Here is a 10,000-nt window from a genome sequence, read left to right as displayed (position 1 = left end):
GTTATTTTCTCTCTCTCTCTCTCTCTCTCTCTCTCTCTCTCTCTCTCATGTTGCGACAACGTTTACAATAACAAAATTTACCCTATCTCTGTCACCGTCTTTCAAACACTCCCTACATACCCACAATCATAGTCTGTTTGCCTATTAATTCTCTCTCTCTCTCTCTCTCTCTCTCTCTCTCTCTCTCTCTCTCTCTCTGTCTCTTTGTGACGCCACTTGACAAAAAAGAAATTGCCCTTTCTCTATCACCGTCTTTCAAAACACCCCTATATACTCACAATCACAGTCTGTTTGCCTGTTAACTCTCTCTCTCTCTCTCTCTCTCTCTCTCTCTCTCTCTCTCTCAAATTGAATAAACGTCAAGAAGGAGGAAGAGCCGCCCCTCGCGACGTCTGTCAGACACTGGCTGCTAAGAAGACGTCGATCCCTTTGCATAAACTCTATGATTATGCTCCTTAAATATCCTGGTCCGAGAACCTTTCAGATCCGGCTATTGGGCGATGGTATCGGATATTTATGGACGCCCAGTTGATGGATTCCAACACGCTTCTTTATTGGGTCGATTCTTTTATTTGTTTCTTGCTGGCTGTCGGTAGATTCCCAAGTAGGCCTCTTCTTAGAATTTTATGCTTTCGATTTTTTTTTTTCCTGGTAGGCTTCCTATTGTTTTTTCTCCCCTCTTTATGATTTCTGGTATTAGAGGGATTCCAGTTGTCTTTCTATGGAATTTACTAGTAATTTTTTTTTTTACTCCAGTTGGTTTATTTACTTTTTTTCAATTGCTTGGTAGTAAATTCGATCAAGTAGGCTTCATAAGAAGTGAATTTATTTTCTTTCCATAGTAAATGGTAGAAGAGGGGTTCCAACATGCTTTGTATAAAGCATATATTTTATGCATTATTTTATAGGAAAAAGGTTTAAATTATTTTAAATTGAAAATGTGTTATGTTACTTTCACATAAACAGAGAAAAGGAATTAATATATTTGTGTTAGGAATGTTACTTTCCTAAAGAACAATAAAGGTATTAAAAGAATAAGGGGGTTTATTGTTAATTTATTTGTGTAAAGAGCAAAAGGATCGAATGATTTCTGTATAAAGTACATTAATCTTTACATTCTGAGAGCGATTAGTTTTGGTGGTAGAGTATCAATTAAACTTTACGAACACACGGGCATATTTAAAAAACACACACACAGCAGTTCCTGCCATGTCTCTACCTCAACAACTGTTTCGTGGGTGAACCGCTTGTGCAGAAAACTTCCTCTGCAATGACCGCTCCCTGCGCCTACACAGAAGGGTATTCAACAGTGCGTCGAGTCCCCTACGCTCATTGCGCCACTCACTTTTATTTTGTTTATATTTTTGCGAGCGTTGAGTATTAAACCCTTCTTTTCCAAGACATTTTTCATGCACTCTGTCCAGTGATTTCAAGGTCATTCTCTCCTCTCCTAATAACTCCGAATTATAAACTGATTATACTTATATATATATATATATATATATATATATATATATATATATATATGTGTATATATATATATGTGTGTGTGTGTGTGTGTGTGTGTAAAAGAAGTACTGCACTACAACTCTCTCTCTCTTTCTCTCTCTTTCAATCATACCCCGAACAACTCCAATTAATCACACCGTTTGCACTCGGGGTATGCAAAATAATCACTTATCCAAGCATTTGTGGAGGGGAGTGTCCCGGGGGGGCGTTGAGCAGGAACAAAGATCCCGGAACATGACCGAAACGCGTACAGAGCGAGTGGCATTTTGTTCCTTAAGAAGAGGTTCCGTACGTAGCACTGTGTTGCCCGCGCATATCTTTAATCTGGGAGAAGCCATTGATGCGTGCGTGCGCTCGATTCAAAATCTACTCATGCTCCAATGGTCGTCTCACTGATGTTCAGAGAGGGAACTGAAAATAGAATATCGGACGTTTTGGGTGTGTGTGTGTGTGTGTGCGCGTGTCTGTGCGTATTGCAAATAGATGGGAGGCCTTTGCCTCCGGCTGTCTTCTATTGTTTTTGCATGCATGTTTTTGTTTGTTTTTTGTTCCTCATGGGAATGCGTTTTTGGATTTTCTTGTGATGATTTTTTTTTTTTTTTTTTTGTCGGCGATAATTGTCGCGATCTGTCAAAACTTGGCGCAGACAGAAAGAAATAATTCGACAGGATATAAAGGGGAAGCTGTATACTTCCTCTTGTGAGTTTTGAAGAGATTTTATGGTATGTAAATTTGGGTTCCATGAAGAGAATATTTGATTAATAACTCCAATTTTTGTGAAGGTCATAGCTTTTATTTAAATGAGGTGATGTTTAAAGCATACCGAGTGCTCTAGTTCCTAGCTTATAAAAATGTATATATGAATGATAGTCAGCATTTTCTGGTGTCTAATATTTTTGACTTTTGTTTTGTTTAACCGTATCGTACTTAACTCATCTCGCCTTACCTAACCTAAAATTGCCTTAATTTACCCTAACTGCTTATTTAACCTAATAATTTGCGTCGTATACATATTATACAAATCCCAACTCAACCAAACTTTTACGAGGACTTATCCTTTAATGCCTTCAAACGAAAGATGGCGAAACCTGAAAGTGACCATAAGGAGTGCAACGCTCGATTACAAAAACAAATCGTTCAGAGCTAAAAAATATTTTTCTGAAAATTTTATCTGTTAGCGAAGCATGAAGCATAGAATACGATAATAGTAAAGAGATAGACTATTCTCACATGAATCGTGAAGGAATTTTTTTATTTCCAAATATTAGACACCAGAGGACGTTGACTACTATTTATATATTTATTTCTATGAATCAGGAACTAGATCACTCGGTATCTTTTATATATCACCTCATTTACATAAACGCTATGACCTTTATAAGAAATATAGTTATTCATTAAATATTCCCTAAGAGATCCAAATTTATACATTATAAATTGGATTCAAGAATCACAAAGAAAAAGTTACCCATAGAATAGTTTTCAATAGATGCAATATAACGAATTAGTGATGTTCCAAGTAGAGTTCTTGCATTAAATAAAAGTAGCTGTGATCTCCAGAAAGACATTTATCTGAAACTATACAACTTTATTCATAAATACTCAGACTTAGAACTAAAATATTTTACTCAAAAATACTCGAGACCTTTTAAAGCTCAGTGTCCTAATTTGCGTCCATTAGTTCTGTCCATTTGCGCGTAATGACCGAGATAATGCACAGGAGCCTTTGTAAATATTGCAGTGAGTTGAATTCCTAAGCTCGGAAGAAATTGAAGAAATTAACTTCTTGTTGACTGATGTACAGCAGCCTGGGTGCAATGACATTTGTGCACTTGAGTTCGTGTGTACAGAGATGAATTATTATGCTGTGCAAAAGTCGTGCTCAAAATGGAAAAGAACGGGGAAGGGCGGAGGGCATTTTGTTTATATATATATATATATATATATATATATATATATATATATATATATATATATATATATATATATATATATATATATATATATATATATATATATATATATATATAATTTTATCACACCGTGATTTATATACAATCTTGAAGCAACAAATGTCGTTTGATATCAATTCACGTTACTTCGGAAATATCCTTGACGGGGAATTGTCACGGAATGGGAATTTTTAAGTGATAAATGGATCGGTGCTGCCGGGTCTCGATCCCTCGACACAGTACCTTCCAACAACTCCAGCCGACGGTTAAAGTGGCTCAGTGTTTTGACCGTCGACTGGAGTCGTTAGAAGATACTGTGTTAAGGGATCGAGACCCGGCGTTACCGATCCATTTATCACTTAAAAATTCCCCTTCGGTGATAATTCCCCACCGGGATATTCGCGAAGCAGCGTGAATTGGATATTAAACGACATTTGTAGCTTCATGATTGTGTGTGTGTGTATATATATATATATATATATATATATATATATATATATATATATATATATATACATATATATATATACATACACACACACACTTCTCTATTACCAGTACTTAAGGACATGCCTCCCACTGGTCTTAGATGATCTTAAAGAAAATATATGATGAGATTCTCCTTCCTTGGGAAGGTTTGAGCTCACAGTGATTATAAGAGCTTTGTTGGCGTTTATCCATTTCCAGTGCCTTATTCGAGTTCTGTACTTGCATGAGTGTTATGGGTGCTTCGTCTGTTAGTGTTAATTCAGAATTGTTTGGAGCAAACTTCACCGTCTATAAACGTTATTTGAAACATGGTTCACTGTCTATGAGATGTATTTGCAAGTGTCCAAGGTCTACGTGTTAATGGGAATAAACTCTACTGTTTCACTCTGCTGTTTCCGAACAAAATTTGGAATAGAGTTATCTCTCTTTTTGAGAGTAACATGAAGCAGAATATCCACCCCACCCCGTCCCTTCCTCCCGCGCCTTTGCTCAACACGGCAGGTCTTGAGCATTACTTTTGAACCAACATGTTGCGAATTTGGAGGTTAAAGGGGACTTCTATTTTATGACATACCCTTTTACTTTTCTAAGACTAGGTTTACATGTTAATAAATGTTCCCCAGGCACTGAGAACAAGGGAATATCTTTTGTAAGATATAAATTAAATTCTCTACTATTTTACCGTCGCAGGTTTAGTTACGCATCATTTGTGGGTGGGCCGCAAACCTAAGGACATCACTCAGCTAATTGGTGCCTGGCGGACTTACACCTGCCATTCATGTGATGCCTATGTCAAAGAAATCAGTTAACCGTTAAGTCCTTAATTCATGAACATTAGTTAACCTTCTGGTTCCTAATCCAAAGATATTAGTTAATTTTTGGTGTCAAATGTAAGCACGTCAGCTAAAAATCTGTAGGTAATCTAGAACACCAATTAATCTTTTGTTGCCTAAGTCAAAGATATCAGCCAGTCTTTTCTTGCCTATTTCAGGGACATTTATAAAATAAAACTTATCCAATTCTGTGGTCACTAAACCGACACCGTAGCCTAATCCAAAACCATCAGGTAACAATTTTACTTCTTTTCCGAAACGTAAGCATACCTGGTCTGTAATCCAGAGACATCAGCTAGACTCTTGGTAAATCATCCAAAGACGTCAACTAGCCTTTTGGGACCTCATCCAAAGACGTTAGCTAGCCTTTTGGGACCTCATCCATAGACATCAGTTAGCCTTTTGGGACCTCATCCATAGACATCAGTTAGCCATTTGGGACCTCATCCATAGACAGCCTTTTGGGACCTCATCCATAGACATCAGCTAGCCTTTTGGGACCTCATCCATAGGCATCAGCTAGCCTTTTGGGACCTCATCCATAGACATCAGCTAGCCTTTTGGGACCTCATCCATAGACATCAGTTAGCCTTTTGAGGCCTCATTCATAGACATCAGCTAGCCTTTTGAGACCTCATCCATAGACATCAGTTAGCCTTTTGGGACCTCATCCATAGACATCAGCTAGCCTTTTGGGAGCTCATCCATAGCCTTTTGAGACATCCAGACATCAGTTTTTTGGGACCTCATCCATCCATCAGACACCTCATCCAGCTAGTCTTTTGGGAGCTTATCGACAGACATCCGCTAGCCTTTTGAGACCTCATCCATAGACAACAGCTAGCCTTTTGGGACATCATTCATAGACATCAGCTAGCCTTTTGGGAGCTCATCCATAGACATCAGCTAGCCTTTTGGGACCTCATCCATAGACATCAGCTAGTCTTTTGGGAACTCATCGACAGACATCTTTGAGACCTCATCCATAGACCTTTTGGGAACTCACATCTTTTGGGACCTCATTCATAGACATCAGCTAGCCTTTTGAGACCTCATCCACAGACATCAGCTAGCCTTTTGAGACCTCATCCACAGACATCAGCAAGCCTTTTGAGACCTCATCCATAGACATCAGCTAGCCTTTTGTCACCTCATCCATGGACATCAGCTAGCCTTTTGTCACCTCATCCATAGACATCAGCTAGCTCATAGATTGAACAAGGCTTGAACCCCACGTTAACGAAAAATGTAATCGAAATCGAAAAGTATCGAAACAAAAAGAAAAAAAAATTGCATACTTCCTCGTGTCGCACTTTTAGATACCTGAAAAAAAATACTTATTTATTCTCCGTCTCTTGAAAATCTGTCTGGAAAAATTAAAACTTTGCGATGTCCGTACACTTCTCTGTCTGAAAATGTGTAAAATCTTTCAGTAAGTGAAAGGGACTGCGCCATTTTCTTGAAGAACTTTAAAAGAAAATAGGCTGTCTGAATCAGAGGAGAAGAAATGTCAAATTAATGAATTTAAATGTCATGCTCGAACCATTTTTCATATATTTTTTCAATTGCGTTTACTCGGAGACAAAGATAGGAGTATATATAAGTAAAGTAGATAATGATAATCAGCGATAGCAACAAAGGTAACAGAACGGCAGTAATATCATGTCGAGAAAAAGGACGATTCTCACCATTTTCATCATTTTGGTATTGGTAATTGGCATAATACCATTACTAATGAAGATGAATGTTTCTTTTCTATTCATGTGTTGCTTATGGAGTATTTCAGAATGAAATGATATAGACAGGCGTGAAATTACGGTTTATGTATGCAAACTATACTATTTTCTGCAATCCACGAGGATTGCAGTATTTTCTCCGAACGAATTACTGGGAAAGGTCACGGTCACATGTGGTCTTAAATATCTAAAATTCCTTTGTTTATCTCTGAGGCTAAATGGCGTCTCTTTTATTTTTTTTTTCTTTCCTAGCATGTTCTATAAAAATCAGATTTTATGTCTTCTTATTTTATAACTTCTTTGCGGAGATGTGTCAGTTTTATAGTTGTTTTCTCCAATTATTTTGGTTTATTTGTAATTTTTATGTATTTTTGTATTTGTTATTATCCTTTCCTTGGTTGTGATATTTTGTATGATTTATATATTTTAAAGATAATCTTGGTTGCTTTTTATGCGTTTTACTCTTCTGAAGACGGTCAGCAAATGAATGACTTGTTAGTATGAATTTGTTTGTGTTTTCCATAATAATAATAATAATAATAATAATAATAATAATAATAATAATAATAATAATAATAATAATAATAACAACAAGAACCCTAAAAGGCCTGAAGATTAGAAGACCCCTAAACCAAAACATCCGGACGCATCGAAGCATCAATCGATATCTCCTTCATCTTCATCTCCTTCTTCTTCCCCGGAAAGAGAGAGAGAGAGAGAGAGAGAGAGAGAGAGAGAGAGAGAGAGAGAGAGAGAGAGAGAGAGAGAGAGAGAAGTGGCAAGGAGTCGAGAAGGGTGAAAGATGACTCGTGACATATTGCTCAACAACTTCACTCACGTGGCTTCCCCTCTCGAGAGTCCTTTTAAAAATGGGGCGTTCCTCTCCTTCGAGATGCAATATATCAAAATTGGATTACTTCGCAGTACTGTAGCTTTCTGGTTTGCCTCGGTGAGGGGTTACGTGCCTCCATAGCTCCCAGGGCAGAGGGAAATTCATCCTGATTCATTCTGTGAACTGACGTTTTCATTCCTTAATCTTTGGCTTGAATCCCTATTTTTTATAGGGGGGTTGGTGTTAAGTGTCTGGTCACGTCGAATCTCAGAGCTGTGTTTCTTTGGACACGTCGTATCTCTTGAAAATCATTTATCATTTTTCACACGTGTATTTGAGGTCTAATGAACTCACTGAAATCATATTTGTGGGTAATTTTAAATTATGCCTTTATCCTCTGTCGCTGTAACTGATTTAGAACGTCATGCTTTTTAACATAAATTGGAGACTAAGGAACCCCTGTAAGCAAACTTTTGGCCGGGAATTTAATTTTTAACACTTAAAACTATTGATTTTAGTTGACCATTCTTCATAGATTTTATGAAATTGAGGCGTCTGGCTAGCAGAAAATAAACGTTGCTGTTGGCTGGTAAACCTCGGTCCCTTTAGGCGTAATGGTCTAATTTCTCTACAGTGCTTACCGAATTTGAACTTAAAATTTTTGTGTCATCGCCAAAATATTATGGACTACCGAATCCAAGGAATTTAAAATTCGTGTCACATCACATAACTCATTAGCCGTAAGCTCTTACTACTTCTGCCCAGCTTGAGAATCAGGGAATGCTTCTTCCTTGCAGCGTAATAACTGAGGAACCATTCACGTAGTGATTTAAAATTTGAAGTCGGGCTTGTAATCATCATACGAAGGTTATTGAGTTTGGAGAACTCGACTTTGCCAGCAAACCATAAATAATTTACCTTTCAGCTGATTTACAGCACAACCGGATCAGCATCCTGTTTTTTTCTGTACATCTATACAAGCTTCCAGTTGTAGTAGTGATTTTTGTATTTTTTTAAAGGACACGATCTGCATCCTGTTTTTTTTTTCAAGAACAGAGTCTGCATCTTTTTTTTTTAGAACAGAATCCACAGCCTGTTTTTTTTTCTTTGCTCATTGTTTCGTGGCGAGAACAAATGCATTTTATATCAAAAGGTCAGCATCGTGTCAGCATGTTGTTTTAGTCTGCTCTTTGAGAATGGGATTTGCCTCGTGTTATTTTAGAGTATAGTTGCGGAAGTGGATATGGAAAATTTGTCTTGTATGTTCAATTTCTTTTCACATTTTTTATATCCAGTTTTCAACCTACTTTCCAATTTTTTACAAATTTCAATTTCCTGTTATTCTCCCTTAATATAAAATTCCTTTAATATATAATCATCCTTGGCAATATTGCGCTTTCAAATTTACTTTGATGTCTTCAGATTTCTGTGGGCAAGATTAAACTCAACAGGTTCTTAAAATTTACTCCAGCATTACCAGATACATTTAATTTCTAGGGGGAATGGACACAGAGAGCAGACAAAGTTGTATAGTTTGCTTTAATGTAAAACAGCCGCACGCTGTCATGGGCTCTTGTCTCAAGAGCAGCCCACTCTGCTAAAAGTTTTTGTAAAGTCGGCCGTGGGCTGACCATATAGCCTGCCTACCATTTAGTCTCTTAGACCTAGTTAGATAGATGTAAGGGATAGAAATAAAAAAAAAGAAAGGAAACCTGGTGGGAAAACATCAAAGTTATTTAATAATAATAATAATAATAATAATAATAATAATAATAATAATAATAATAATAATAATAATAATTTTTAAATGAAAAGATATCTTTTCCTCACATTTGGCCTTTGCTCTGCACTCCTGAAACACCAGTAAAGGTGGGTGGATCTCTGGTAATCTTTACCCAAAGCCTAATCCTGGGAAGACCTTTTGGCGACATCGATGGCCAGTCTCGTGGCATATCCGTACTGGGCAAGCACGTTGATGTATGGGACCCAAAGCAGGTGATATCTTCCACGTGTGCAAAATTCTGCATTTGAGAGAAAATGGAAGAAAGCAAAAGACCTTCGGGGACTCCCCATTCGAATTTAGAAGTTTCAGCACCGGAAGGAGAGTTTGAATGAAAATCTGAATGCAGGGGATGGCATACAAAAGTTATATAAAGATAGAGGAGCGTAGACGGATTTCCTCGACAGCAGATCTGCAACATATTGTTCCAGAACAGGATTAGTATTCCGGTTTGTTCTTCCTGTTGTCCAGGAACAGGATCAGCCCCCTGTTGCTTGTCTTGACAGAGATGGTTCAACATCTGTGGTTTCATTACAGGTGTGGAATCCAAATATCATGCCTTTAGCGCGGTAATTTTGTATATAGATGACCGCCATCAGATTTGTTGGGAGATTACGATCCGTAAACAATTCTTTTTATACGCCTTGAGTGACATTGACCTTCATGATAAATTTCATTAAGATTTCCCCTACCCCCTTCCAGGTTTTCTTTTTCTTGTAATTGTCATTTGTGTGTGAGAGAGAGAGAGAGAGAGAGAGAGAGAGAGAGAGAGAGAGAGAGAGAGAGAGAGAGATGTAATTTTTCTCGAACTTTATAGTCATTTGTAATATTTACGCCCTCGGAAGCCAGGAAAAATTACAAGTAAAAAA

The 10,000-nt window shown here is 37.4% G+C and overlaps 1 protein-coding gene across 1 annotated transcript in view; it reads right to left on the bottom strand.

Annotated features, from left to right (window-relative positions):
- LOC136834983 (lachesin-like) overlaps positions 1–10,000 on the bottom strand; it is a 609,100-nt gene that overhangs the window by 332,604 nt on the left and 266,496 nt on the right. The window lies entirely within an intron of this gene.

Source organism: Macrobrachium rosenbergii, chromosome 54, assembly GCF_040412425.1.
Source record: "Macrobrachium rosenbergii isolate ZJJX-2024 chromosome 54, ASM4041242v1, whole genome shotgun sequence".
Taxonomy (NCBI): Eukaryota; Metazoa; Arthropoda; class Malacostraca; order Decapoda; family Palaemonidae; genus Macrobrachium; species Macrobrachium rosenbergii.
Note: the sequence above shows the minus strand (reverse complement) of the source record. Positions and strands in the feature narration are given on the sequence as shown.